A 10,000-nucleotide genomic window follows, 5' to 3' on the forward strand; every position below is an offset into this window, starting at 1 on the left:
GAGGTTTCCTGAGCGAGACAACGGCGGGACGGGACCGGCTGGGTAGGGGGCGACCGCGGCGAGCCACGTTCCACTCCCCCATCCCGGCCGGGGAACCCGTCCGAGCGTGCGAGAAAAAACGCCACCGACCACGCCACGGGCCACCGGCTTTCGCCCGCCTCGCAGCGATCGGCTTCCCCCTCCGGAAAAAAGTCGGGGGGGGACGGCAAAAGAAAAAAAAGCACACAGCGCGTCGTGCGACCCGTGCTAACCACGGAGGGCCGCGGGGGCCCGGGGGGGGACGGTCGGGAAAGAGAGGCCCGCGCCTCTCAACGCTTCTTTCTGTCCCCCCAGCCACCGCACACAACCTTCGCCTTCAGGGCCCCACGACCCCTCGGTTCTGTCGCACGCGCCTCTCGGTGCCGCGGCTTAGGGCCACGAGTAAAAAAAAAGTACGAGAAAGCAGGCCAGGCGGGCGGCCCCCACTCCGCCCGCACACGCGCCTAGAAGAGGCGGACCTGCTCGAAAGAACCCCAGCCCGCCGGCAACCACGGCAGCCGGGGCAGGCCAGACACCACAGGCCGCCCCCTGCATCGTGGCTCTTTCGCGCCGGTCGCGACCGAAGGGCGAGGCGCCGCCGCCTCGCCCACGACATTTCCCAGGGCTCTCTGTCGGGTTCGAGTCCGCAAAGGCTAGGGCGAGCCGGCCACCGCGGCCGGCCGCCAGCCCCGCGAGAGTGCGCCCGCTACGCGGGTCCCCGGCTTAGGGCCGAGGAAGGGGGACGACTTCAACGACACCCGGCGGCGGGGAGGGCGGGACGGGGTGCCGCCACCCCGTCCCCGACACAGCCTCAGCGGGCCACTCCCGTCACCGAGCCCCTCGAGCAACCGGAGAAGGGCCGAGGCAAGGCCGCACGCCCCACGGAACGTCCCCGCGGCACTCCCGGAACACGGAACACACGCTGGGCAAACAAGTCGGGAGGAGCGGGGAACGAGGCGCCGCCACCTCGGCCCACCGGGCCGTCCTCGGGGATTCTCGGGGAAAGCGGGGGACACCAAGCAGAGGGGCCCGGCACCCACCCCGCGCACCCTCGGCTGTAGGCCACCGCCGAAAAATACCCGGCAGAGCGGGCCCCGGCTTAAGGCCGGGCGATCTAAGGGACGAGGCGACGCCGCCTCGCCCGCCACCATCGTACGCCTGCGGAGACGTAGGTGAGAGCCCGCGCCCTTCACCATCCAAGCCGGCATCAGCCGAGCCGGAGCGGGGGACGCTCGCGGCTCCTCCTTTCTCTCTCTCTCTCGTCGACCCTTTGGGTCTCTGTACCCACTGACTGGGCAAGACGGGAACCCGGACGAAGCCACGCGACTCGTCCCACACCAGGCGGCACTTACTCGGCCCGGGCGACCGCACGCGCAGACGCCGCTCCTCCGCCTACGGACACAGGCACTGAACAGCCTGGGGGATGCGGCCCGCCACTCGCTCCCACTATACGGACAGACGAGTCCGAGGCCGCCGGCGAGCCCAAGAGAACGGCAAGTACGCCACCGGGGAGGAGCGCCGGCGCGCCCCGCCTCTTACGATGAGGTAACTGGAGGCAGCCACAAACAGCGACCCCTTGGTGCACTTCCAGGAGCCCTGCGGCGACCACGTCTACCCGGCGCTTGCCGAAATGCGACTAAGTCCCGCCGGAGCCGGGTAGACCATCTCGCCGCACTGCCGCCCGCTACCGCCGCGCCACGCCGACGGCTCCGGGCACGGCCGCCGCCGGCCGCCGGCCCCGGAGCCGGGTAGACCTGGCATCCGCCCGCCACCTCCCGGCTCCGGGGTAGACCTCCTCGCCGCGCCACGACGCCGGCTCCGGGCACGGCCGCCGCCGGCCGCCGGCCCCGGAGCCGGGTAGACCTGGCATCCGCCCGCCACCGCCCGGCTCCGGGGTAGACCTTCTCGCCGCGCCACGCCGACGGCTCCGGGCACGGCCGCCGCCGGCCGCCGGCCCCGGAGCCGGGTAGACCTGGCATCCGCCCGCCACCGCCCGGCTCCGGGGTAGACCTTCTCGCCGCGCCACGCCGACGTCTTCGGACACGGCCGCCGCCGGCCGCCGGCCCCGGAGCCGGGTAGACCTGGCATCCGCCCGCCACCGCCCGGCTCCGGGGTAGACCTTCTCGCCGCGCCACGCCGACGGCTCCGGGCACGGCCGCCGCCGGCCGCCGGCCCCGGAGCCGGGTAGACCTGGCATCCGCCCGCCACCGCCCGGCTCCGGAGTACACCTTCTCGCCGCGCCACGCCGACGTCTTCGGACACGGCCGCCGCCGGCCGCCCGCCCCGGAGCCGGGTAGACCTGGCATCCGCCCGCCACCGCCCGGCTCCGGGGTAGACCTTCTCGCCGCGCCACGCCGACGTCTTCGGACACGGCCGCCGCCGGCCGCCGGCCTCGGAGCCGGGTAGACCTGGCATCCGCCCGCCACCGCCCGGCTCCGGGGTAGACCTTCTCGCCGCGCCACGCCGACGGCTCCGGGCACGGCCGCCGCCGGCCGCCGGCCCCGGAGCCGGGTAGACCTGGCATCCGCCCGCCACCGCCCGGCTCCGGAGTACACCTTCTCGCCGCGCCACGCCGACGTCTTCGGACACGGCCGCCGCCGGCCGCCCGCCCCGGAGCCGGGTAGACCTGGCATCCGCCCGCCACCGCCCGGCTCCGGGGTAGACCTTCTCGCCGCGCCACGCCGACGTCTTCGGACACGGCCGCCGCCGGCCGCCGGCCCCGGAGCCGGGTAGACCTGGCATCCGCCCGCCACCGCCCGGCTCCGGAGTACACCTTCTCGCCGCGCCACGCCGACGTCTTCGGACACGGCCGCCGCCGGCCGCCCGCCCCGGAGCCGGGTAGACCTGGCATCCGCCCGCCACCGCCCGGCTCCGGGGTAGACCTTCTCGCCGCGCCACGCCGACGTCTTCGGACACGGCCGCCGCCGGCCGCCGGCCTCGGAGCCGGGTAGACCTGGCATCCGCCCGCCACCGCCCGGCTCCGGGGTAGACCTTCTCGCCGCGCCACGCCGACGGCTCCGGGCACGGCCGCCGCCGGCCGCCGGCCCCGGAGCCGGGTAGACCTGGCATCCGCCCGCCACCGCCCGGCTCCGGAGTACACCTTCTCGCCGCGCCACGCCGACGTCTTCGGACACGGCCGCCGCCGGCCGCCCGCCCCGGAGCCGGGTAGACCTGGCATCCGCCCGCCACCGCCCGGCTCCGGGGTAGACCTTCTCGCCGCGCCACGCCGACGTCTTCGGACACGGCCGCCGCCGGCCGCCGGCCTCGGAGCCGGGTAGACCTGGCATCCGCCCGCCACCGCCTGGCTCCGGGGTAGACCTTCTCGCCGCGCCACGCCGACGGCTCCGGGCGCGGCAGCCGCCGGCCGCCGGCCCCGGAGCCGGGTAGACCTGGCATCCGCCTACCATCTCAGAAGCCCACAGCCCCTGTAGCGCCTGACTGCCGGATTGCTCCAGCAGCCCCCTCCCGCCTACCTGATGAACTCCATTTCAAGACCGAGACATATTTTGGGGGGTGTATTTTATTTTATTTTATTTTATTTTATTTTATTTTATTTTATTTCATTTCATTTCATTTCATTTCATTTCATTTCATTTCATTTCATTTTAATTTTCTGAAAGAACGCTACTTCTACTCTCTTGAAACAAGAAAGTTTTCGGGGAAAAATACTCTTTGCAAACTTGATTTACTTTCGCTTTGCGCCCACACCACTTCCAGCCGAGCTGATGGGCAGGCTGTGCCCTGTACTCGGCCTGCTGACACACTGAACCACCAAAACGGCGTCGCCACCCCCACCCGCCCTCCTCGGGACGCTACACAGCCCCCCTCTCTCCCCCCCCCCAACCCCAAACGGAGGGGGGGACAGCGGGGAGGAGAAGCACGTCCATGCGACGGAACTCGGCAGCATGCCGCGGGCTCCTGGCGCGACTCGCCTGCTCCCGCCTCGCCCCGCCCCACCCGGCCCCGCCCCCCCACGGGCAGAGCCCGCAGCGGGGGGGGGCCATCAGGCGGGCGCCCGCTTTCGGGTCGGTTCTTTCACGGTCCGCAGAGGTCTTCGGCCCTCGGCGCAGGTCTGGAGGGCCGCGGGGGATCGGCGCCGAGGTGCCCGGGGCCGGCACGAAGCTGCTGGCTGTCGGCCCGCGTTCACAGGGACAAAGAGACACACGCCCCCACTCCCCACACTCACACCCCAATGCCACACTTTCAGACCGACAAGCCCAGAGACGGGAGGGGGAGCCCCGCCCGAAAACGTCCGCCTCCCTGGCGCCGCTTTCGGACCTCTCCCCGCCCAGCAACGGTGTGGGGCGCCCCGCCGGTCCGCGCTCGGCCTCCCAGCCCCGCCTGCGGACTTCACCCGCCCCCGCCCATAGACGGAATGGGGCGCCCCGCCCAAGAACGTCAGCCTCCCCGGCCCCGCCTTCGGCCCTTCCCCGCCGCCGCACAGGGACGGCAGGGGGCGCCCCGGTCGACACCCACAGCCTCCCCTGCGGCGCCTGCCGACTTCTCCCCGCCCGGCAGCGGTGTGGGGCGCCCCGCCGCTACACGGCCGGCCTCCCCGGCCCCGCCTTCGGACCTCCCCCCGCCCGGCATTGGTGTGGGGCGCCCGTGCCGCTACACGGCCGGCCTCCCCGGCCCCGCTTTCGGACCGCTCTCCGCCCGGCATTGGTGTGGGGCGCCCCGCCGCTACACGGCCGGCCACCCCTGCCCCGCCTTCGGCCCTCCCCCGGCCGCGCACAGGCACGGCAGGGGGCGCCCCGCCCGACACCCTGGGCCTCCCCGGCGCCGCCTGCCGACTTGTCCCCGCCCGGCAACGGTTCGGGGCGGGCCGCCGGTGCACGGCCGGCGTCCCCGGCTCCGCCTTCGGACCTCCCCCCGCCACCGCTCAGGCACGGCAGGGGGCGCCCCGCCCGACACCCTGGGCCTCCCCGGCGCCGCCTGCCGACTTGTCCCCGCCCGGCAACGGTTCGGGGCGGGCCGCCGGTGCACGGCCGGCGTCGCCGGCCCCGCCTTCGGCCCTCCCCCGGCCGCGCTCAGGCACGGCAGGGGGCGCCCCGCCCGACACCCTCGGCCTCCCCGGCGCCGCCTGCCGACTTGTCCCCGCCCGGCAACGGTTCGGGGCGGGCCGCCGGTGCACGGCCGGCGTCCCCGGCTCCGCCTTCGGACCTCCCCCCGCCACCGCTCAGGCACGGCAGGGGGCGCCCCGCCCGACACCCTCGGCCTCCCCGGCGCCGCCTGCCGACTTGTCCCCGCCCGGCAACGGTTCGGGGCGGGCCGCCGGTGCACGGCCGGCGTCCCCGGCTCCGCCTTCGGACCTCCCCCCGCCACCGCTCAGGCACGGCAGGGGGCGCCCCGCCCGACACCCTGGGCCTCCCCGGCGCCGCCTGCCGACTTGTCCCCGCCCGGCAACGGTTCGGGGCGGGCCGCCGGTCCACGGCCGGCGTCGCCGGCCCCGCCTTCGGCCCTCCCCCGGCCGCGCTCAGGCACGGCAGGGGGCGCCCCGCCCGACACCCTGGGCCTCCCCGGCGCCGCCTGCCGACTTGTCCCCGCCCGGCAACGGTTCGGGGCGGGCCGCCGGTGTCACGGCCGGCGTCGCCGGCCCCGCCTTCGGCCCTCCCCGGGCCCGCTCAGGCACGGCAGGGGGCGCCCCGCCCGACACCCTGGGCCTCCCCGGCGCCGCCTGCCGACTTGTCCCCGCCCGGCAACGGTTCGGGGCGGGCCGCCGGTGCACGGCCGGCGTCGCCGGCCCCGCCTTCGGCCCTCCCCCGGCCGCGCTCAGGCACGGCAGGGGGCGCCCCGCCCGACACCCTCGGCCTCCCCGGCGCCGCCTGCCGACTTGTCCCCGCCCGGCAACGGTTCGGGGCGGGCCGCCGGTGCACGGCCGGCGTCCCCGGCTCCGCCTTCGGACCTCCCCCCGCCACCGCTCAGGCACGGCAGGGGGCGCCCCGCCCGACACCCTCGGCCTCCCCGGCGCCGCCTGCCGACTTGTCCCCGCCCGGCAACGGTTCGGGGCGGGCCGCCGGTGCACGGCCGGCGTCCCCGGCTCCGCCTTCGGACCTCCCCCCGCCACCGCTCAGGCACGGCAGGGGGCGCCCCGCCCGACACCCTCGGCCTCCCCGGCGCCGCCTGCCGACTTGTCCCCGCCCGGCAACGGTTCGGGGCGGGCCGCCGGTGTCACGGCCGGCGTCGCCGGCCCCGCCTTCGGCCCTCCCCCGGCCGCGCTCAGGCACGGCAGGGGCGCCCCGCCCGACACCCTGGGCCTCCCCGGCGCCGCCTGCCGACTTGTCCCCGCCCGGCAACGGTCGGGGCGGGCCGCCGGTGCACGGCCGGCGTCCCCGGCTCCGCTTTCGGACCTCCCCCCGCCACCGCCCCGGCACGGCAGGGGGGGGCGCCCCGCCCGACACCCTGGGCCTCCCCGGCGCCGCCTGCCGACTTGTCCCCGCCCGGCAACGGTTCGGGGCGGGCCGCCGGTGCACGGCCGGCGTCCCCGGCCCCGCCTTCGGACCTCCCCCCGCCACCGCTCAGGCACGGCAGGGGGCGCCCCGCCCGACACCCTCGGCCTCCCCGGCGCCGCCTGCCGACTTGTCCCCGCCCGGCAACGGTTCGGGGCGGGCCGCCGGTGTCACGGCCGGCGTCGCCGGCCCCGCCTTCGGCCCTCCCCCGGCCGCGCTCAGGCACGGCAGGGGGCGCCCCGCCCGACACCCTGGGCCTCCCCGGCGCCGCCTGCCGACTTGTCCCCGCCCGGCAACGGTTCGGGGCGGGCCGCCGGTGCACGGCCGGCGTCCCCGGCTCCGCTTTCGGACCTCCCCCCGCCACCGCCCCGGCACGGCAGGGGGCGCCCCGCCCGACACCCTGGGCCTCCCCGGCGCTGCCTGCCGACTTGTCCCCGCTTGGCAACGGTTCGGGGCGGGCCGCCGGTGCACGGCCGGCGTCCCCGGCCCCGCTTTCGGACCTCTCCCTGCCCGCGCCCAGGCACGGCAGGGGGCGCCCCGCCCGACACCCTCGGCTTCCCCGGCGCCGAAGTCATAGTTTTGCAGGCATCGTCTAGGCCCCCGTCGAGCAGTTTACACAGCGGCAGTGGAGGCAGGCAAGGAGTCGGCTGCCGAGGCCCAGCCGTCGGCAGGCTGCAGGTGGTGGCGGGATGCTTAGCACTGTCCCTTCTCGAAGAATCTTTCTGTTCTGCTGTCTCTCGGCCTTTCGGTTTGACGTCGTTTCTTCCCGCTCACCCCCGGCCCCGGTCAAGCGCGTGGCACGATGGCAGCGCGGCGAGGGGCTAAAGGGAGCGAGCGATGCAGAAATGAAGGCCGGCTACCCGGCCGCCGTCTGTTTGGGCACGGAGGTGGCGGGCACACCGCCGGCTCCTAAAGGCTCTCCCTTCCCCTCTCAGGGAACGATCGGGGCAGCGGTTGGGGGTGGCGGTAGGACGTGGCCAGAGAGGGCTGGGGAAGTGTGCGGCAGGGCTCGCCAGCGGCTGCCAGCACACGGAGGCGGCAGGAACAGCGCAGCGCGTGGGACCGCAAGTCGGCCGCCTCGGACCGCACGGCGCTCGGGGTGAAAGAGCAGGTGCGAGCCGGTGCACTTGCAGCCACGTGGACATGCCGGCCGGCGGGACGTGCGGGCAGCCCGCCGGTCACGTGCTCACCGGCCTGCACGGGGCCACGGGGCTGCACCTCCGGTCTGGGAGAGCCGGGCTACCCAGGGCTCGACGGACAAGTACCGAGGCCGGCCGGGGACTGCGGGTGGACCCGGCAGCCGCCCACCACATATGAAGCCCGGCGGCAGAACACAGGTCTACCCTGGAAGGGGCTGCTGGGTAGCGAGGCCGGCCGGGGAGAACAGGTCTACCCTGGAAAGGGCCGCTGGGTAGCGAGGCCGGCCGGGGAGAACAGGTCTACCCAGTGGTCGGCCGCTGGGGGCGAAGTCCGGCCGGGGAGAACAGGTCTACCCAGTGGTGCTCGGCCGCTGGGGACTAAGTCCGGCCGGGGAGAACAGGTCTACCCAGTGGTGCTCGGCCGCTGGGGACTAAGTCCGGCCGGGGAGAACAGGTCTACCCAGTGCTCGGCCGCTGGGGGCTAAGTCCGGCCGGGGAGAACAGGTCTACCCAGTGGTGCTCGGCCGCTGGGGGCTAAGTCCGGCCGGGGAGAACAGGTCTACCCAGTGGTGCTCGGCCGCTGGGGGCTAAGTCCGGCCGGGGAGAACAGGTCTACCCAGTGGTGCTCGGCCGCTGGGGGCGAAGTCCGGCCGGGGAGAACAGGTCTACCCAGTGGTGCTCGGCCGCTGGGGGCTAAGTCCGGCCGGGGAGAACAGGTCTACCCAGTGGTGCTCGGCCGCTGGGGGCTAAGTCCGGCCGCGGACAACCGGTCTACCCAGTGCTCGGCCGCTGGGGACTAAGTCCGGCCGGGGAGAACAGGTCTACCCAGTGGTGGTCGGCCGCTGGGGGCTAAGTCCGGCCGGGGAGAACAGGTCTACCCAGTGCCCGGCCGCTGGGGGCTAAGTCCGGCCGGGGAGAACAGGTCTACCCGGTGCTCGGCCGCTGGGGACTAAGTCCGGCCGGGGAGAACAGGTCTACCCAGTGGTGGTCGGCCGCTGGGGGCTAAGTCCGGCCGGGGAGAACAGGTCTACCCAGTGGTGCCCGGCCGCTGGGGGCTAAGTCCGGCCGGGGAGAACAGGTCTACCCGGTGCTCGGCCGCTGGGGACTAAGTCCGGCCGGGGAGAACAGGTCTACCCAGTGGTGGTCGGCCGCTGGGGGCTAAGTCCGGCCGGGGAGAACAGGTCTACCCAGTGCCCGGCCGCTGGGGGCTAAGTCCGGCCGGGGAGAACAGGTCTACCCGGTGCTCGGCCGCTGGGGACTAAGTCCGGCCGGGGAGAACAGGTCTACCCAGTGGTGGTCGGCCGCTGGGGGCTAAGTCCGGCCGGGGAGAACAGGTCTACCCAGTGCCCGGCCGCTGGGGGCTAAGTCCGGCCGCGGACAACCGGTCTACCCGGTGCTCGGCCGCTGGGGACTAAGTCCGGCCGCGGACAACCGGTCTACCCAGTGCTCGGCCGCTGGGGGCTAAGTCCGGCCGGGGAGAACAGGTCTACCCAGTGGTGCTCGGCCGCTGGGGGCTAAGTCCGGCCGCGGACAACCGGTCTACCCGGTGCTCGGCCGCTGGGGGCTAAGTCCGGCCGGAGAGAACAGGTCTACCCAGTGGTGGTCGGCCGCGGGGGGCTAAGTCCGGCCCGGGAGAACAGGTCTACCCAGTGCTCGGCCGCTGGGGGCTAAGTCCGGCTGGGGAGAACAGGTCTACCCAGTGGTGCTCGGCCGCTGGGGACTAAGTCCGGCCGGGGAGAACAGGTCTACCCAGTGGTGCTCGGCCGCTGGGGGCTAAGTCCGGCCGCGGACAACCGGTCTACCCGGTGCTCGGCCGCTGGGGGCTAAGTCCGGCCGGAGAGAACAGGTCTACCCAGTGGTGGTCGGCCGCGGGGGGCTAAGTCCGGCCCGGGAGAACAGGTCTACCCAGTGCTCGGCCGCTGGGGGCTAAGTCCGGCTGGGGAGAACAGGTCTACCCAGTGGTGCTCGGCCGCTGGGGACTAAGTCCGGCCGGGGAGAACAGGTCTACCCAGTGGTGCTCGGCCGCTGGGGACTAAGTCCGGCCGGGGAGAACAGGTCTACCCAGTGGTGCCCGGCCGCTGGGGGCTAAGTCCGGCCGGGGAGAACAGGTCTACCCGGTGCTCGGCCGCTGGGGACTAAGTCCGGCCGGGGAGAACAGGTCTACCCAGTGGTGGTCGGCCGCTGGGGGCTAAGTCCGGCCGGGGAGAACAGGTCTACCCAGTGCCCGGCCGCTGGGGGCTAAGTCCGGCCGGGGAGAACAGGTCTACCCAGTGGTGCCCGGCCGCTGGGGGCTAAGTCCGGCCGGGGAGAACAGGTCTACCCGGTGCTCGGCCGCTGGGGACTAAGTCCGGCCGGGGAGAACAGGTCTACCCAGTGGTGGTCGGCCGCTGGGGG

The sequence above is a fragment of the Prinia subflava genome, unplaced genomic scaffold (assembly GCF_021018805.1).
Source record: "Prinia subflava isolate CZ2003 ecotype Zambia unplaced genomic scaffold, Cam_Psub_1.2 scaffold_90_NEW, whole genome shotgun sequence".
Taxonomy (NCBI): Eukaryota; Metazoa; Chordata; class Aves; order Passeriformes; family Cisticolidae; genus Prinia; species Prinia subflava.